This window comes from Podarcis bocagei, assembly GCF_964188305.1.
Source record: "Podarcis bocagei genome assembly, chromosome: 5".
Taxonomy (NCBI): Eukaryota; Metazoa; Chordata; class Lepidosauria; order Squamata; family Lacertidae; genus Podarcis; species Podarcis bocagei.
The window spans coordinates 42,631,709-42,652,748 of NC_138129.1; the positions used below are offsets into that span (position 1 = coordinate 42,631,709).

General features: G+C 44.4%; 1 long non-coding RNA gene across 1 annotated transcript in view; it reads right to left on the minus strand.

The window, feature by feature from the left end:
- LOC308586709 overlaps window positions 1-21,040 on the minus strand; it is a 280,032-nt gene that overhangs the window by 58,801 nt on the left and 200,191 nt on the right. The window lies entirely within an intron of this gene.

The window sequence follows — 21,040 nt, forward strand, 5'->3', positions numbered from 1 at the left end:
AAATTAATTCGTTCCGCGAATTTTTTCGTCTAGTGAATTTTTCGTCTTGCGAAGCACGGTTTCCCATAGGAATGCATTGAAAATCAATTAATGTGTTCCTATGGTCAAAAAAAGTCCAAACAAAGCCAAATTTGGTACAACAAGAGTTAATTAAGTGCTCTTTAAAGTCACACATACTGTAAAGAGCATTTCAAAATTCAAACCCAGAATTTTTTTAAAAAAACAGCAGAGTGGCCCAATGGTCACAGAAAATCATAAAAATGCAGGAAAAAACCCACAAGCTTCCAGATTCTTGCAAACCCCTCCCCAACTGTTCCCCCAGCCACCCAGCACACAGAAATTCAAATCCAGATTTTTTTTTAAAAAACAGCAGAGTGGCCCAATGGTCACAGAAAATCATAAAAATGCAGGAAAAAAACACACAAGCTTCCAGATTCTTGCAAACCCCTTCCCAACACCAAGTCCTTGAATTCCAAACACCCCAACCCAAAATCCAACCCCCCCCAAAAAAAAAGTTTTAAAAGCTTAACTTACCAAATGGCTGCAAAAGAAGTTTTGGAAAAGCTTCAAAAATCACCAAAGTCTTTAAAAACCTCAAAAAAGGCTACAATGTACACTGCGTTCTATGAGTTGCTCCTCGAAGTCAAATTGCAACTGTATTAACGGTGTTAAGAAAAAGGAAACAAACTTGCAAGACGTTTTTGTCTTGCGAAGCAAGCCCATAGGGAAATTCGTCTTGCGAAGCAGCTCAAAAACGGAAAACCCTTTCGTCTAGCGAGTTTTCCGTCTTGCGGGGCACCACTGTACAACCATATGCATATCACAGTGATTTATCCTGCATAGTTATGGCACTGCTGTGAATTTGAAAAACAGTTTTCAGTAGATACGCAGGACAAAATGGATACTACATCCAATCTTGTACACAAGCAGAAGTCTACACGAGCAGAACAATGTTGGCTACAAACTAAACTTAGTATGTCATCCTTAGAACTTTATAGTAATGCTAGCAAAACAAATGAGTATTTAAAATATTATCTTTGATTTACAAGTGAGATAATTAACTACAGTATATGCTATTACTGATGGTAGCAGCAGACTTGTAGTGGTGGTGGGGTAATAGCAAGATACAAACAAGCAAAGAAACTTGGAAAAGCAAGGTGTGTGTGTTCCAATCACATAATATGGAATGTTAAGTGGGAAATGGGAAACCTGACAATGGGATGAGCAGGGAATAGAGTGGCTGGAATATGATGTTATAAATGGATAATCTCAGATTCTACAAGCTATTTTTAAACATCCCTAGGGATGGGGCAGTAAGCTGCCCATCAGTGAAGAAATTAAACACAGTGGGCAGAGGTATGTCCATCCATAGAAGGAGACCCAAAACAGGCTGGTGAGAACTGAGTGACCGGGAAGCGGGGAGGGAACTGCAGCCAATTCCAGTACAAGTCCCATGGCTTATGTAGCCAAAATGGTGACGCCCATGCACAAGAGAGGTATCAAAAGGCTTTGGTTAACTCCAAGGTGTGCAGTAAGACAATCCTGGTGGGACTAGGGACTGCAGAATAGGCCAATAAGGACAATTTCTCGGTAGCCCAGAGAACATAGGCAGGTGGACTGAAAAATCTGGGAATGGAATGAAGTACCATAGAAGCTGGCACTGAAGAGGAGCACACTGCCGCAACATGTGTCCACTTGCTCAGCTCACAGTCAATACAGTCATACCTCGGGCTGAATGTGCTTCGGGTTGAGCGCGTTCGAGTTGCGCTCTGCAACAACCCGGATATAATGGAGTGCGTTACTTCCGGGTTTCGCCGCTTGCGCATGCGCAGACACTCAAAATGATGTCATGCGTGGAAGCGGCAAAACGCAACGCGCAGACGCGCCATTGCTTGTTACGTTCACTTCAGGATGCGAACAGGGCTCTGGAACGGATCTCGTTCACATCCCGAGGTACCACTGTACAGAACATGGTTTGCCCGGCAAATCAGGCAAAATTGTACGTGGCTTTCCACTTCTGCTTCAAAATATACTTGGATATCTGCTCTAGACAGTTTTTGGCTTTTTGCAAAACAATTCTAATCTGTGGGAAACAAGACTAAAGTTAATTCTAAGTGTCCCTGTTAATATTAGCAGGAGCATATAGCCAAATGTTACTCAATGCAGGGTGAAGAGTTTACATCTGTAGCTGTATACATAATCTAAAGCAGCAGAGGGCGTACCTCAACCTCTGAATTGCTTGTTTCTGTGTGAAGGAGCATCTTGGCTTTTTGAGTTTTTTGCATTACAAATGTACTGGTTCCAGTTTTGCTGCTTTTGCGGTTTGGGTTAATGTTTGTTCATGCAAATTAACTTTTTTTGGCAGTTGTAGTAACATTGAAGCTCACTAATTTATGGGCCAAATAAATCACTTGAGCACAAATGGAGACAGAAGTATGACCCAATGCATCGAAAACCACCAGAGGGAGGAAACCTTAAAATTGTATCCCATTAGTTTGGTTTAAGGAACTGATTCAGGAGTTTTGAATGTGTGAAAGTAATTTTGATGGAAGTGCATCTGTGATTGTGACTCCTTTTATGACTCTTTCCATCTTTTCCCCCAGTGCTTGGGTACTAAGCTAATGCCATTCATTCTTGGCTCAATAACTGAAACAAGCTGGGGAATGAAGCACCTTTAACACAGATGTTAGGTGTAGGTCCATCTTCTTTCCGTGTTTACAATCCTGCTGTAGCAAAGCTTTCAGTGACTTCATTAGGTTCTTAAGCAGAAGCTGGTCACCATTGCTCATCTATGCAACTAATATCACTGGTTGAACAAAAGATCAGGCAAAATACTTTAGAAGAGTGTAGAAAGATAGCAGTTGTTGCTTTGCTGCTATTCATTTAATCCTTGCCTGCCTTGTCATGACCGATTGTTGTTGTTGTTGTTGTTATATATTTTTATATATTGCATTTATATGCTATTATTTTCTCCAAGGAGCTCATGCTTCTCCCCCTCTCCAATATGGTGTAGTGGTTAAAAGCAGTAGATTCGTAATCTGGGGAACCGCGTTCGCGTCTCTGCTCCTCCACATGCAGCTGCTGGGTGACCTTGGGCCAGTCACACTTCTCTGAAGTCTCTCAGCCCCACTCACCTCACAGAGTGTTTGTTGTGGGGGAGGAAGGGAAAGGAGAATGTTAGCCTCTTTGAGACTCCTTAGGGTAGTGATAAAGCGGCATATCAAGACCAAACTCCTCCTCCTCTTCTTCAATCCTCACTACAACCCTGTGAGGTAAATTAGGCTGAGAGGCGGTGATTGCTGCCAAGCCGCCCAGTGAACTACTTGGCCAAATGGGAATTTGAACCCTGGTCTTCCAGGTCCTAGTCTGACACTCTAACCACTACACCACACTGGTTACCTCCTTATCCTACTTTTGCAGCAACCATCTCCACTTCTCCACGTCTGTTTCAAGTCCTAGTCCACATGAATAAGGTTTTGACTGCCTTGCTGTCCCCTCTTGCCACTGCACAGCTCAGTATTTTCTTTTGCGTGCATAACGGATTTATTTTGATGGATAGCCACAGAATACAGCTTGCAATAAACAGTACGGTGTGGTCAAGAATGTGTGTGCATAATACTAAATTTGGAGGCCGAAGTCATAAATGTATATTCTTGAAATCTCTGTAATGGTTTTTTGCTTGCTCGATTCTCGGTTTGTCTTTGACATGAGTGGGGTGCGCAACGGGGCATCTTTCGCACAGCTAACATTGGAAAGCCTGCCCAGTCCAATCTTGCAAACGAAGTTTCACCCAAAACTGTTCACATCTTTACAAGCTTCACACAAATGGAAAGCCTGCTGTTAAAACTGAATGCTATGCCCAATACCAAATCCCACATTTGTGCAGCGTGATTTCAGTCTATACATGGCCCCAAAGCATTGTCCCTCTGCAATCCATTTTGAAATGTTATCCTTCCCTTCCCCTTGCTGTCCTTGTGACTCCAGCCCTAGTAGGTCCTTACTGGCTTGTTCTTAAACCTGTGCCTTGTTCCAGTACAAGCTGTGCCACTTGGGAGTTCTGAGCACATTGGCATTGTTTTGAAGAATAGGAGTGCCTATTTGCACATGGGGTGGGTGACTGTAACAAAGGGCGTGCTGTCACCTGCTGCTGGAAATAATAAAACAGGAGAATGAGTGGTGTAAAATATGCCAAATCCTGCTTTGCAGGAGAGCTGCTCTTTCGTCTAAAACTAAATGGAGCCTTTCCAGATGATGATGAAAGACAGTCCAGTTGTGAGTGCAGCCTCGCTCTGGAAGCACTTTGATACTAACTGCAAACTTAAGCATACAAAGTGTGTGGGTAGGGAGAGCTTAAAAAAATTAAGCATCAATTTTTTATGGCTATAAAGTTAAGCCTGGGGAGAAATGTGGCTTTCTGGGGATCTCTGTTTGACCCTTGGGACTTTCCAGGCCACACCCCTTTTACAGGCCTAGCTGGAATGTTTCCCCCAGCCCTTTTCATGCTTCTTGCTTGCCTGTGAAATGCCTACTTTTCAGTGCCAGCCAGGTAAGCCCCCTCTTGTTCTCCCAGGTCTTTTAACATCTCTTAATTTCCTTTAGCATCGCTGATGATGATAATTTTATTCTCTGCGACATAATGGCAATTGACCTGGGTTTTGTATGCTTGCTTGGGTTTTGACTTGTGGCTGTCTGTGTTGTATTTCGTGACTGGGTTTTATTTATTGTGAGGCTGGCTTTATTGATGTATGGTGTTACTGAGTTTGTTTTAATTTTGCCTGCTTTTTTATAGGAGGCTCATAAACTGAATGGAATAAGGGGGGTGGAATCATTGTGGCCTTCATGTCCACGTCATCAGACACATGAAGTCTTATCCTGAGTTAGCAGATTATATATGCCCATATACAAGGATACATACACGTAAATGGGTTTAGAGGGGGGAATGTAAACAATGAGGCTAAAAGGCCATGAAATACAAGAGAGAAAGCATGTGGTATTTCCGTGCAAAGCTTAAATGTATACAAGATAAGCACAGCTACAATCCATAACAACAGCATTTGGTGATAACACTGTATTTCTAACTGTGTCCTGCTAATTTAACACCTGTAGTAGAAGAGCCTGAGTCCTAAACAAATACTGTCAAGCTTGCTGATAAATTCTAGTTCCGCAATTTCAGGTTGAACTCTCCCTTTGAAGTTTCTATGTTGAAGAGGAATGACTTCATTCAACCACATTTGAACATCCATTTATTCTTGCCTTGTTAGTCCTTTGCAGGCACTGTTGGCAAATTAACGGCATATATATTGTGTTGCGGATTGAGCAGATACATGACCCCCCCCCAATGGTTCAGCTGTTGATGCCATGAAGTCCTGGAATACTGTTGCCTGTGTAGATAAGAGGACAGAATATATACTTGATGAGTCATGGAAATAAGGCTGCCAATGGTCACAATGGTTGTATCTTGTCTCAAGGATTAGAGGTGATCTGCCTCTGAATACCAGTGGGAAACAGCTATTGTGCTCATATCTGGCTTTGGGTTTCCGATATGTATCTGGTCGGCCACTGTGGGAACTTGGCTTACACAGTCCTTTGGTCTCATACAGCTGGGCTTTTCTTAAGTTTTTATGACTTGGCAGACAGTGCAAGTGGTCTGTTTAAGACAAGGGTGAGGAACCTGTGACCCTCCCATAATTCTTCACCATTGACCATGCTGGCTGGAGCTGATGGAAGTTGGAGTCCCACAATATCTGGAGGTCCTCAGCTTCCTTGCCCATGGTTTAAGACCCTAGATGAGCTGAAACGTCAACCTATGGGGTTAAGATGTGCAAATGTACCTTCCCATGCAAATCATCACTTGGTGTTCATTTGCTAGCCGAATTGCAAGGAGGAAAGATCGTTGCATGTTAATAGTATCAATATTTTGCACTCCAAAATAGTACCTGCTAACAGAGCGGACCTCTGTTTGGCTCCAGTACCAGATTTCCTGCTTCAGTACTTAAAAACAACAATTTTTAAGATTTGAAATTGTAACGAAAAGGAGCAAAAACAAACAGCAACACAACAAAAACCCCTTGGCAGCCAACACTGACAATAAGAATATTACATCAATCCTGCTCTAATACTTTATCAAATAATCAAATATAATGGGTGTGTTCTTTATAGATGTATTTTACAGATAAAATTGTCATAGTCCTTTAATCTAGGCTATTTGCTTGCTAAGTTTAGCAGACTTTTGCCAGGTATGAAACAAAGTTCCTTCTTTAAAATTCTACACCACAGCTATTGAAGGGTATAAGTTGAAGAAAAGTGGAATGGAGATGATTTGGGGGTGTCACCAAATGCGTGAGATATCCCAGTGGCTGCTGATGCTGGAAGACAAATTGCCAGACCAAGCACAAGGCCAGATGGAAAACCTTGCATTTATCTTTATGTGTACAGAAGTGACAACTCTGAGGCCATTCATCCCTCTCAGCTTTCTGGAATCTACTGCCCAATTATGGCCACTTGGGACAAGAGAGATCAATGATCTTTTTAAAACAAACAGGCCCTGGTTTGTGAATCTCAAGCCAAATTCACATATGTCTTTGCAACTTCCTGCTAAGGGCAAGTTTGTCCCTCTGTCTGGATATGAGATACAGTTAAACTAGGGGTGGGGGAGATGGAATTAGACCTAGGATTCTGCAAAGGGTTTCTCAAAATGTGGGTGGGAGTTAAAAGTGCTTAAATGCATTTTTTGGGGTTTTTTATAGAAGTAAGTTTCTGGCATCTTGATTTCAAATAATCCTGCTGTCTTTCAGGTTGAAAGACAACAGCATTTGTGTTTACAGGAGACTCAGTTTTAAGCAATCATTGATCCCTTTTGTCATGTCTGGCTTTGGTTGGAGACCTAAGGGCAGGGGTCCCCAAAGTAAGGTCCGCAGGCCGGATAAGGCCTGAGGGACTCATATATCCGGCCCGCGGCGACCCCTGCCACCCGCTGCCACTGCCCGCTCTTACCTGCGCTGCACGGCTGCCCACTTCCGGGTCAGAGGAGCACCGGAAATAGTTTGTGCGCATGCGCAAGCGTTATTTCTGGTGCACATCAGGGTTGGATGAGGCCCGTGCACATGCGCACAAGCTATTTCCGGTGCTCCTCTGACCTGGAAGTGCGCTGAAAATAGCATGTGCGCACGCATATGGGCATGCGCTCTCCCGCCCTCTGGCCCGCCGCACGATCGGCGCTGGAGACACCGGCCCGAGGCATGGTAAGTTTGCTGACCCCTGCCTAAGGGCTTCTGCAACTTGCATTCCCTCCCCATCCCCAGATATTTTTGATGAATGAGAGCATTGTGGGTCACAAGAACTGCTCTTGCCTAATTTTTGTGGGCTAGCCTTGACCGTGTTGCTGTGTCCTTTCCCCAAAACAGGAGACAGCTTTTGTCTTAATCCTGTGAGATTAATAAAGGTAAAGGTACCCCTGCCCGTACGGGCCAGTCTTGACAGACTCTAGGGTTGTACGCTCATCTCACTCTAGAGGCCGGGAGCCAGCGCTGTCCGCAGACACTTCCGGGTCACGTGGCCAGCGTGACGAAGCTGCTCTGGCGAACCGGCACCAGAGCAGCACACGGAAATGCCGTTTACCTTCCCGCTAAAAAGCGGTACCTATTTATCTACTTGCACTTAAGGGTGCTGCTAGGTGGGCAGGAGCTGGGACCGAACGACGGGAGCTCACCCCGCCGCGGGGATTCAAACCGCCGACCATGCGATCGGCAAGTCCTAGGCGCTGAGGTTTTACCCACAGCACCACCAATGTGAGATTAATATGAACTTTAATTTAAAGAGGAAGCTAAGCAGAATCCTAAGTGAGATTTTGATCTAACAGAACCAGTTCATGCGTGTATTATATAAGTTCTTGAAAGTATTAGTTCTTAGAAAACCCTTTGCAATATGCAGACGTTTAACCATGGGATTGTACCTGGGCTGGGCAAGTAAAATCAAGCTTAGTAAGGAAGTTATGACAGCTGCCCAACCCTATAATTACCCTAGTAGTCCCTGTGTCATCACTGTGTCTTGTTTGTTTTTTGGTTTTTTAATACTTAATTTTACTGAGGATTGTCTCCAGCAGCAGTTTAGAACTACCAGTCCCAAGGATGGGTTACTTGATAAAAGTTTTGCATGTGTTAGGTCACGGAGAGTTCAATGAGCTCTTTCATGTCTCAGGGGAACATTGAATGCACATTTAAAGTGCATTACTCCCCACCCCCACAATAATTCTGGGAACTGTAGTTTTCCCCTCACAGAGCTATCATTCTCCTTAGCAAACAGTTCCCAGGAGTTTTCTTTAAGCGTGTGTTGAATGTGCTTTGAATGTAATCTCTACATGTCATAATAAAATCTGTACTCCAGGGGGCAGTATTAGAGGATCTTTGTTCGGACCAGTCAACGTCTGTGATGAAGCAGTGCAGGCTTCACATGTTTTGGCCTTCATCAAATAATCAGTTGACCTAGAGAGGGATGGATACACATAAGACAACAATAATCAGCTTTCTTAACTCTGCCTTCACACGGGGAAAGGCAAAATTGCATTAGGCAGCCCCTTCTGGAATGCCCGCTTGCTTTTTATGTACAAAAGCACATCTCCTCCTCCTCCCCATATAGGATAAAGGTCTGTAAAAAGTAAATCACATGGCAGTATCCCAGAGTGCTATGTGCAGTATCTCCTGTGTTGCCTTTTCGGTTTTTAAGAGAGGATTACAGGTGGGGAGAGCACTGTCTGCCTTGGGTCCTGCTGGAGGCCATTCCATCGACACCTGCAGACCCTCTAAGACAGTGTCCCTATTTTCCAGGGACAGTCCTGAATTTACAAAAGTTGTCCTCGTTTCTGATTTTACTTCAGATGTCCCTATTTTCATAGGAGAAATGTTGGAGGGTATGGAGTTATGCAACCCCTGAGCCAAGGAGATAAGTAACTATGCAGCCTTTAGAAGACATATGTATAGCAAAGTTTTTTAATGTTTAATGTTTTATTATGTTTTTATATATGTTGGAATCCGCCCTGAGTGGCTGAGGCAACACAGTCAGATGGGTGGGGTATTATTATTATTATTATTATTATTATTGAATAGGGTGTCCCTATTTTCTTTGGAGAAATGTTGGAGGGTATGTTCACTGTGGCAACAGGATATTGGACTGCCTGGGCCTTTGGCCTGATCCAGCAGGACTGTTATGTTGCTGTTAAAGGAAGTAGCCTTCCTTTTCATGGCACCCTGAGGCAGGCAGTACTTGGCAACATTCCCATCAGGGAAAGAGAACCGGTGGGGGAAAGAGAACCGGTGGTCTTCTAGATGTTGATGCACTGCAGCTGCCATCATTCCTGACCGACGGCTATGGTGGCTGGGACTGATGGGAGGTGGGGGCCAACGTCTGGAGGGTCACAGGTTCCCATCTGTGCATGTAAACATGGAACGGGGAAACTGACCCTCCACAAGTTGTTGGGCTCCACCTCCCATCGCCCCAAGAATCCCCGGCACGTGCTCTGTGAAAGAAAGTGGGATTTTAAAAAGACACTGAAGCATTAGTGTTTGGATGGATGCAGCCTTAGATACACAAGGAATGAAAAAGTTTGCTAGAAAATATTGTAGAGTGTGTGCTCCACTTCTCCCCCCTTCACATTACCATCTGAAGTTGCACAGCTTTTTTAAAAAAATAGACACTGGGGAATTCAAGAAAATGTAGCGTACAGCCTTTGGGATTCCATTACTTGCATTACGACCAATCTAGCGAATACTCATGGGAAAAATCATATCACCTCTCCGTGCTTTAAATCCCCACAATTGCTTTGATGCTTGTCTCTTTTTAAAAAGCACTTCAAGAGCTGCAACAGGAAAGTGCCGTGTGGGGAGCTCAGCATGTGATGAGGATGGTTATGAAATGGTGCAAATCTCGAAGCTGGCTCCGTTCTCTCCACCTGACATGCCAAAAGCTACGTCTGACTCAGGAGCCCTCTTTATGGTACAACCAGCGGACAATGAGGTTTCTATTCAAGGTCTGGAATATATTCTTACATAATTGATAGGCTCTGAGCTAAGCAAGAACTGACTAAATGCTTTGGCACACGAGAGTGCCCTGGGGGTAGGTTGTCATATTTGTCTGATAATCCATGTGCGCACGTAATACCTCTCAATGAAATGCAAGATCCCGAATGCTAAGCCACAGGCCACAACACTGGCTGAAAACCCCTTGGGATTAAGTGTCCGGTGTACAAAGAACGGGCAAAGAAAGAAGTTTGTTATATAAGCCTTGTAATTGGCTGCTTATGGAGGGCATCAGCAACTGCCTCACTGCCCCTTGTCAAGCCACTCATGGTGGCAAATGGAGCCTGCCCCACATCAGGTGCTCTCTGAGAAACCATACAGGCATCTACAGTGTTCTGCCCCACTACATGTTCATCTCACACCATCTTTTCTCTCCATCACTGTCGCTGCCTCTGCCATAAGCAAAGGAATCAATGATGGGCTGGAGATGGGTGGACTACATGCAAAATAGGGTGGGGTGGGGAGAGTGGGCAGCAGAAGACATTCTGGTGGTAGCGGCACCAGTGGGGCAGGCTTGTGCTTCTGCTGCCTGAGGCGGGTAGTCCCCTGTGCCTCATCGGTGGGCTGGCTGTGTTGGTGATTCACTATGGAATACCTCTAATCACAAACAAGCCTTGCACTTCTGTTTCCATTCTCTCTCCACCCACCTTTTTTATCTTTCTGGTGCCGCCACTGGGAGAAATCCATCAAACCACACTATGTCTCAAGAAACTATGGGATTGATGTGGATTGTGGCTAATCTTGTGAGTATATGACTTCAGAAACCAGTGGTGTGAGCATATGAGTTGTGTGTACACAGCCCTTTTCCCAGTTAGATGAGATGAATTGAGGCAAAAATCCAAGTTTGGGCAGCCACAGGGAAGAAACACTTTAGCCCTTTGCAGCTAAAACTCTTGAGCTCCTTCAAACATTTGTCGAGCATGAAGACAGGGAAAACACACCGGGGTACATTGCAGAAAGCAGGACTTGTTTTGATGTTACGGTTCCTATTAAAACGCGTAGGAAAATGGCTGAAGATATTAAAAGAATGAGATTTGTGTCATTAATTGTTGCACGTGCCCTTTCAGGCACACCGTTTGGCTCTTTTCCCTCTACATTTTTCTAACACAGTAAAGGAAATGTAACAGTACCTTGCAATCTTAACTTTTAGAGCAAGCAAACTTCAGGGAAGGGGCACAGCTCAATGGTAGAGTATCTGCTTGGCATGCAGAAATTCCCAGGTTCAATTATTGACATCTCCAGGTTAAGGCTAGGAGAGATTTGTGTCTGAAATCCTGAAAAGCCACTGTCATTCCGTGCAGATCAGCAGTGGGGGAACTCTATTCCACGGCTCAAATTAAGCCCAACAGGGAATCCCAATTGGGCCTGCAAGGCTGTTCTTTGCGAACCATGCCCATCTGCTCCACACCTGATGTTCACATGGGATATCAGGTGTGGAGCAGGTAAAGATGCAGCTGCAAAGAAACAGTGGGGAGCCTTAAAGTGTGCTCCAAATTGCTCCATGACAAAGTGAGGCTTGCTGTTAGGCACTGATCATCTGGTTGGGACCCCAAGCAAGTCATGCAGGGAGCAGAGCATCTGCTTCGCATGCAGAATGTTCCCAACTGGGAGCTCCTTAGTGCAGCTAATCCCTTCTGAAAGTGGGATTTGCTGTAAGCACTGATTAGCTGACGGTCGCTTACAGTTCGCTCCGCAGCGAAAGACTTTCTTCATCTGCATAGATTGAAACCAAACTGTGTGGGCAAAGCAAAACGTTTCATTTGACATAGTCCTGCCCACCTGTCAAAGTGACCCTCCCACCTGTCATCCCATCCACCTGTCAAAGTGGCCCCTGGTAGTTGGGGACGTCAGAATCTGGCTCCGCACAAATCCAGTTCTCCACTGCTAGTGCGGACAACACCCAAGCTAAATGGATCAGTGGTATAAGACAGCATCTTGTGTCCTGTCCTCATCCCCCCCCCCCGGAAAATCCCAGAAAATGTTCTAAAATTTAAGATGGATTGCAATTATTATTATTTTTTTAAAAAGAAAAAGCTATATTATAGCAGGCTTCATTTGAAAATAATTCTGCTCATGATGTGGGCTACATTTGCTCCTTGCTGCTATCTTCTGAAGCAATTCATGACCTCATTTTGATAGACCCTATTGTGTGACTTGGATGTTCTCCAGATGGAGGGAATCCTCGTGAGGTTTGCAGGTCATAGGCAGATGTTTGTGATTCTTCCCCAGTCTCAGGGCTGCCTATTCTCTGATAAGCAGATGATCACTCAAAAGGCTATGATCCCTGATGTGGACAGAGGGTGCTGCGTTTTCAGCCCGACAAGCAATGTCAAACTAAGGCCAGCAGTGTAGGCATGTGTTGCATCATGTATCTAAGTGTGCCATATTCATTTCTTGACAAGGCTTATTTTGAATGAACTCTGCCAGAACTCAACCCTGGAACATGTGAATGAATTAACAGAAGATGTGGTGAAATCCTTTACATTACTAGCTTCTCATGGACTGGCTGGATGCAGAGGAGTGGTGGGAGGTACCAGCTGGGGAACCCTCAAGGGAAGAAGACTCTGAGCCAGGGGATTGGTGGTGGGACATGGTCAGAGGGAGAAGGAACAGACTGGGAGGAGGATGTGTCGGAAGCTGAAGAGGTAACCAGGGTTTAGTGAGCAGGGAGATGCTGGGGCAGAGAGCTGTTTAGACTCAGAGGCAGAAGCAGAGGCTAGAGAGGAGGGGAGCCAAGAGGCAGCAATGAGTCAGGCTGGTGAGGAAGCCAAACTGTCTCCCCCTCCTGTGGTGACCAGCTCCCCTCTCTCCTGGTCTCCCAGAACCCAGAGAAGTATGAAGAGGGCAGAGCAAAGACAGACAAGATGAAGGAGCCTCAGATTGCTTGGGAAGGAACCAGGGGAGGAGGAGACTTAGGGAGCTGTGGGAAGGCAGGGTACTTTAGTCCTTGCAACTGCCTCATTGGACAATACCTATTAGGAAGAGTTCAACAATACAGGCTAGAATTGATTACCTGTGCCTATTTATGTGAAAAGACTTCAATCTCTTTCGGAGGAGAGATTCCCCGCTATGTCTTACACAGAACGGGAACAGACCAAATGCTGGAAGGCTGGCATCCAATGCCTCTTGTCCCAATATCAATTACAAGATCTTCAGGTGGCCATGAAGATGGAGAAGAGGCACTTAAAAGACTGTCTCTTTAGGTCCGATGCAGAAAGGGATCTAACCATTATTGCTTCTACCAAGAGCTCACCATGGTTCCCACTTATCAAAACGGAGCATGCCCGAGCCAGATACCTGACAAAGCTCCCACTTGCCGTACTAAGAATCGCTTTTACAGAACTACGATTCCAGTCGATGCCCCTGGCAGTGTTGGATGGACAGTACGGCAAAGTACATTACAAAGAGAGATTCTGTCTGTGTGGACAACCCTGCGTCGAGGACCTGTGCCATTATTTATTGGAGTGCCCGTTATATATAGACCCAAGAGACTGATTTATAAAACCCCTGTTTACAAATGGAACACATTTGAGTAGGGTGGAAAGGGTGAAATGGCTGCTGAGCGACACTGACAACTTTGTTACTTATAAAGTAGCACTCTATGCACTGGCAACTAAGAAGATCAGGAGTAAGGAACTAGACAAACGAGCGGTCAACTGCAAAGGGGATTCGGATATTTAATTTGGCACATCTTACCTGAGAATCTTCTGCTATTCTATTTAATGCAACAAATAATTTTAGTAGCCGTGACCGTGGTTTTATTGTATGTCTGTGCCTGATGATTTTTATGGTTATTGGTTTTATTTATTTTAATTTTTTGTTCTCCTTCTGAATGATGCCATGGCCTATGGCTAGTGCAATAAAAAGCTTAATTAGTAATTGGTACTAGGAAGAATTGCTGTGATCTCTGGGCCTGGGCTCCTGAGCAGTCTTGTTTCTTTATTCTTTATTCTTTATTCTTTATTCTTTATTCTTTATTCTTTATTCTTTATTCTTTATTCTTTATTCTTTATTCTTTATTCTTTATTCTTTATTCTTTATTCTTTATTCTTTATTCTGAGTTAACTTCACTGGCACTGTGTGAGTTGTTACTGACCTGATCCTGGCACCTGTTTCTGACCCAGTTGCAGGCAAATTCTGTGTGTAGAGCTGCATGCTTGCTAGATCAGGAAGCACCTACTTCTCTTCAAGATATATTTACTGAGTTGCTTGAGAAAAATGAAGACGGCCTGTCTAGTCATCATATTGCATGATGCAACTGCTTGCGATCTCACAACTGGCCTTCATTTTATTTTATACCTTTAGACTTGGGCTAGGCCTGTACATTGCTTATGTGTGGAAGTTCCTAGTTATACAGCAAAGATATCATCAGGACATTGCCCAAGTGTTCAAAGAGTAAATACAACAATGATGAGAAGTGCTTGAATAGGTGGGGGGAAAGATTCCAGAGGTATGGTTAAATATTTGTTTTAAAGATTATTAAAACTGTAGTCTACAAACTCATTTTTGGATTGAGCCCACTTTCATCCTCTTGACCTGAGCTGTAACCGAGGCACCTCAAATCCAAGTATTTTGGCTTTACATGGCAGGTTTCCTATCAAAGGCCTTGTTGTAAATTTACCTTTGGGGTGTGCTGGGATGGCTCTTAAGCAGAGGGAAGCAACTTCTTTGGGCAGCAGATGGCAGGGCTCAAAATGGAATTAAGGCAAAAGGCTGTATTACATATGTACTGCAAAAATAAAAAATATTCAAGCCATTAAATGTAAAACTGCACTCTTGTAACCATGTGACAGCCAAGGGTATAATTCAACATAGCACTAAGTTGGATGTGTGTGTGAATGGAATGAAGTACTGTACTGGGAATTGTAGTTCTATGAGGGGCAAACTACAGTATCCAGGATTCTTTGGAAAGGGGAGATTGGTGCTTTAAATGTATGGTGTGAACACAGCCTTGGTTTGACTCTATTAGTGCAAGCGTTTTAGTCATTTCCCCTTGGTATTATTTGTCTTTTGTGTAGGGACTGCAAGGCTTGTCTGTGATAAGAGGTGAGCTGTAGTGGATCCTTCATAAGCTCCATAATGAACTGCTTTACACCAAGTCACCCCCATGGCCCATCTTGCCCAATACAGTCATACCTTGGATCTCAAACGCCTTGGCTCCCAAACAAATCGGCTCCTGAACGATTGAAACCCGGAAGTGAGTGTTCTGGTTTTTGAACGTTCTTTTGGAAGCCGAAAGTCTGACGGGGCTTCTGTGGCTTCCGATTGGCTGCAGCAGCTTCCTGCAACCAATCAGAAGACACACTTTGGTTTCTGAATGTTTTGGAAGTCGAACGGACTTCCGGAACAGATTCCGGACTTTATTGACTAGCCTGACTAGCAGCAGTACTCCAGGATTACAGAGAGGTCAGTTACATCACCTGCTAATTCATCTTTAAAACTGAGAGGCTAGGAGGTTGAATTAGGACCTTCTCCATGCAAAATATGTCTTGCTCTACTACCAAGCTATGGTCCTTTCCTAACTAATAAGTTTGGGGGGGTTGAGTGCTGAACTAACACTCTTGCCAAGCAGCCTCCCTCTTGTTTATTCATTGGGTAGGTATGGTGATAGTTGGCCAACAGAAGTGTTGCTTCTGAAAGGGGGAAAGAGTCTGTAGTCTCTTCTGTACTATTCAAAGGTCCCAGGAATACTTTGACATTGACCTCTCGTTGTCCAAGGATTTTGTGTGCTGGTTTGAGTCAACATGTTGATAATGATCATAGCTGGGCTGCTTTCTCTTCTGCAGTCACTTCCTGCTCATGCGGTGCAGCTCTTTCTGAATAAACACGCTGGGGAATATTTGCTCGGCATCCAATAAACAGGCCCGTGATGTTTACCTGAAGTAAACATTGTATCTCTGCCTGTGAGCCATCTGTACAAGAATCAAGATGATGGAACAGATGGATCAGAATTAGAAATATGGATCCAGTCTGCCTTGTTTGACCATTAAAATGTTTGCTCCTCCAAAAAGGGGGGAGTGAGTAGCTTCAGCAAAACATTCCTTGTTTGTTACCTCGCCCTGGCTTTTGAATGAGGTAGCTACGTGACTCTACGGACATCTAGCAGGCTCTGATTTCTAAACAGGAGGTGGTCCAGGGCACCATTTCAGAGATTCCTTTCTCAGCCAGTGAACTAATGCTTGGATTCTGGAAGGCTGCAACAGATCTTTTGGAAACAAATCTTATGCATGCCCAGTTAGTGGACCAATAGCTTCCCTAAGTTGACATCTTCCAGTGTTTTGACTCTCTTTAAATCTGTGCTCTTGAAGTAAAATATTGAAGTAAAAGTCTTCTCATAGATGAAGCCTTACTGATACCATTATATAAATCTGTCGTGTGCCTGCATTTGGAATACAGTGGTACCTCGGGTTACATATGCTTCAGGTTACAGACTCCGCTAACCCAGAAATAGTACCTCGGGTTAAGAACTTTGCTTCAGGATGAGAACAGAAATCGTGTGGTGGCGGTGCAGCAGCAGCAGGAGGCCCCATTAGCTAAAGTGGTGCTTCAGGTTAAGAACAGTTTCAGGTTAAGAACGGACCTCCGGAACGAATTAAGTACTTAACCCAAGGTACCACTGTACTGTGTACAGTTCTGGTTACCTCAAAAAGAATACTGTAGAACTGGAAATTATCTAGGAGGTGGAGCAATTCCCCGTGAGGAAAGGTTGCAGAGTTTGAGACTTCAGTTTAGGAAAAAGGGCAAGTAAGATGATGTATAAAAGTATTTAAAATTATGCACGGCAGGGAGAAAGTGGAGAGAACAAAGTTTTTTGCCCCGCCCCACCGCTCATAACACTAGAACGGAATGTTGGAAAATTTGGGACAGATAACAGAAAAAAAACATTCTTCACACAGAACATAGTTAAAATACGGAACTCTCTCTCCCACAGGAGGCAACAATGGCGACCAATCTAGGACTTCCGGGTTAGCGCCACCGGCAATGGCGGGCTTCCTCTGATCTGGAGGAACCCGCTCCGTTAAAATGAGGGTCTGGACCGCCACGGTGAGGCGGAGACCCATCAAAAACCACAGGCAGGAGAAGCCTGTGGACCTGGGATTCGGCTGGCACCTTTAGCACCTCCCCTACTCGCGGGGAAACCCGGCTACGGGGATCCGGAGCAACGTGGGATGAGCGGCGCGGTGCTTCGAATCGATTGCTCTTTTCACGGAGTGAAGCTGCATTGCTGTTGTTGGAGAGCGCTGACTTTTTTCTTGTGGACAATTGGACTCTAAACAAGTACCCGTGAGTAGAACGGAAAATTGGATTACTAAACTTCGTAATTTGGCACCGGAGCGGGAAGGTCTAAACAGGAAGTCCGCCTTCCGGAGCGGGAAGGTCTAAACAGGAAGTCCGCAGTAGTCACATAATCTGGGTAACCGGGTTCGTGTCTCCGCTCCTCCACATGCAGCTGCTGGGTGACCTTGGGCCAGTCACACTTCTTTGAAGTCTCTCAGCCCCACTCACCTCACAGAGTGTTTGTTGTGGGGGAGGAAGGGAAAGGAGATTGTTAGCCGCTTTGAGACTCCTGAAGGGGAGTGAAAGGCGGGATATCAAATCCAAACTCTTCTTCTCTTCTTCCGCTTTTGTAAACAGCTTGAAGCAAAGACATTGCAAGCTAAAGTCTGGAAAGTCATCTGTAAAGGACTAAATTTCCATAGGTTAAAACTACAAACCCCCCTTGGAAGCAGGAGAAGAGGGGGGAAATCTTAAATTGTTCAAGCCTGCAGGAGAGGGAGTAAAGAAAGATAAATTTCTATCGTCTTGAACCTGGAAACGGGCTGTCAAAGATAGACGTTTGGGGAAAGTTCATTGACTGTGAATAATAATGCATGTTGACAGATAGTTAAATAAGAGAAACATATTGACTCCAATGTTTCCTTTTGCACTAAAAAGGAACAAAGATTTGAAAAACGAAAGCAATTTTGTTGCTGGATCTGCTTGTAAAGGGATGGATACAAATAGAAATTGTTTCCTCTAGAGGGAGCTTTTCAACTGTTGTTGGAGTGGACCTGGGGAACTCTACAGTTGTAGAGATTAGAGAGTGTGAGAAACAGGCTCTGACCGTGGATAAGAATGTTGACACAGGAAACCTTAGTGTCTGCTTTGTGCAGGACAAGTGCTTTGTTGGAGCAGCTTCATGCAAAGATGGATTTGATGACTATTGCAATTGATAATTTCGGTCAAACAGTGACCACTGATATAGGACCTGCTCAACAACTGACCCAAGAATCTGCCCTGACAGGGCAAGTTGCGGAGAAGACAAAGGAGGAGGTTGTTGTTGAACCTCAATTAATACAAGTTGAGAGAGATGCGGCCCTGCAGGAGCATAAGCTGTCGTTTATGAGGACTGAATCTGGAGTGAGGCAGACTTGGAGAGACGGAGTCCTGTCGGGACTGGAGATGGCAAGTTGGTCAGATCCTCCTATGCAGGGATGCTCTGACCTTTGGGATTTGGTTTTGGGCCAGGAGGAGATTGGAGTGGTCGAGGCACTCAACTTTGGAGGGGCATTGAAGTATGTTTTGGAATATTTTTTGGATTTTAGTGCTAAACATGGAGAACGGGCTGACCGGCCGAGAAGGGATAAAGACACTCTTAGGTTGTTCCCCCGAGATCTACCCCTCAGAGACAAAGGAAGGAAATTAAGAACAAGACCAGCAGAAGACAAAGTAAAGTGCAGGTACAATTATGAAGAAGATCTGCAGAAGTACCATGGAAAAGAGTTAAGAGCCTCGGACATAAGATCACCAGGTTGATGGACTAGATGGAACAGATAGAAAGGACTGACAGAACCCGAGACCAGGAAGAAGAGACGGTGGATGAAGATTGGCAGAAAGTTTAAAAATTCATTTAGAGAAATATTGCAAAATTAACGACTGTTAGGAAAATCTTGGAATGAAACTATTAGGCTTTATTAGAAATGTTATAAGGAGTTATGTATAAATAAGTTTTTAAGTTCTAGGGTTTTTTATGGTAAGATAAGGCTAAAATAAATTAAGACAACTAAAGGACAGAATACAGTGAAAGATGGAAAGGATTTGCTGAGATAATTAATAACTAGAATACAAAAAAGGGAGGTGTGAGGAGGTCGAGGAAATAAGTTAATGAAGATAAGGGTATGGGAATATTGGATTTGTTTTTAAATTTATTTTTTGTTCTTGTTTTTGATTTTGGTGTATGGTATGTTTGGTACTTTTTATTCTCTTTGTATTGATTTGTATTGTTTGATCTCTTTTTTCTTTGCTTTTCCTTCTTTTCTTTTTTCTGTAACTTTAAATTCCCAATAAATATCATTTTAAAAAAAACAAAAAACCAATGGCGACCAATCTCGATGACTTTAAAAGAGGATTAGACAAATTTACAGGGAAGAGGGCTACTGAAGGCTACTAGCCGTAGCTGGAGGCAGCAGTGCTTCTGAATACCAGTTGCTGGAAACCACAGGAGGAAAGTGGGCTCTTGTGTTTGGGTCTTGCTTGTGGGATGGCCACTGTGAGAAGAGGATGCTGGAGCAGATGGGCCATTGGCCTGATTCAGCAGGCTCTTCTTCTGCCTTTGCAATCTCCAGCAACATCTGGAGAGCACAGGTTGCCCACCCCAGTGTGAGCCGTAACCTGTTCCTCCCACTCCTGCCTGGACATGCCACATAGCTTACCATCTGTGGCATGGATGCTGCAGTTGGCCACCCATGTGTCAGCAAGTTAGACTGCCAGTCAAGTTTCTTTTGAGTGCAGGAACAGCTGGCAGAGCTGACTGGGTGGGTGGGTCTCTCCATTTATCAATGTCACCCTCTGGGGTGGTCCTCTGCCTCGCTGCTCTTCCTGCTGCACTCAGACTCTCTTTCAGATGTTCACTTCAAAGGGGTCCCAACGAGATGCATGGTACCGAATAAACCACAAGCTCTGCAGCATGTTTTCCCTTTCGGGGACTCTTGTTTTTGTCTCCTGCTGTGTGCAGCTGCTATACGAGAAGCCTTTAAGGAAGGGCAGAGCCGTGCAGCAGTATGAACTCTGTCCCATCTGATTAGCCCAAGGCCCAGGCTGGTGCAAAGTCACTTTGACCTAGTCTCTATAGTCCCATAGAGGCTCACAGGGGAATTTAAGGAAGCCGGCTGATAGGCATGGAGCTGTACATCTCAAAGGGGAGAGATTGGTGTTTGCAATATTGCCTCTCCTTATACTGGAGATTGTGAGCAGCTTCTTCCTAACATGCAGTCGGACATTGAAGAGGATAGGCATTTTCTCCTCTTGCAGGATGCGAAATGAAGTCTAGTGGTTTAAACACTGCCAAGCATGCATATTCCTGCATTGCAGTGGGTTGGACTAAATGATTCTCAGGGTCCCTTCCAACTCTATGATTCTACGATTTGGAAAACCACTATGGGAAACAAGACTACTGGACTAGATTAGATCTTTGGCTTCTCCAACAGGGCCCTGACATAATATTCATTCCTCATCCTAAATATCTAGGAGAAGGGTCTCTCTCTCTCTCCAGCATCATTCCTTCTGGAATGCACAAATGCCACATTCTCTTACAATTTTTAATCAAGTACAGAGATCAGAAGCTGGTTTAAAGAGTAAACATTATGTCTGCAAAGAGATGGTGCTCTGCTGCTGGATTACTTCTGAGTATTCCTCAAAACTAACAATAGGAAAATTCTGAGAAAAATAATGGGATCAAACAGCAGGCCAAGATGAGTCAAGAAGACAGGGTCCTCTGGCCAAAGAACATTTTAGTTTCATGCTGGGAGACTTTCCAGTATCAATAAAAATATATTTTCACTGGAGAGCAGCAGCGCACCCAACTGAGAAGAGACATCAGCAGACCACAGGGACTGCCAGATTGTGCTTATAGTTTTAAGGGCACTTCTGACACTATGATTTCTACTCGGGTACCAACAACCCAGGTGTTAGCCCCATTAGGTAAAAAGGAC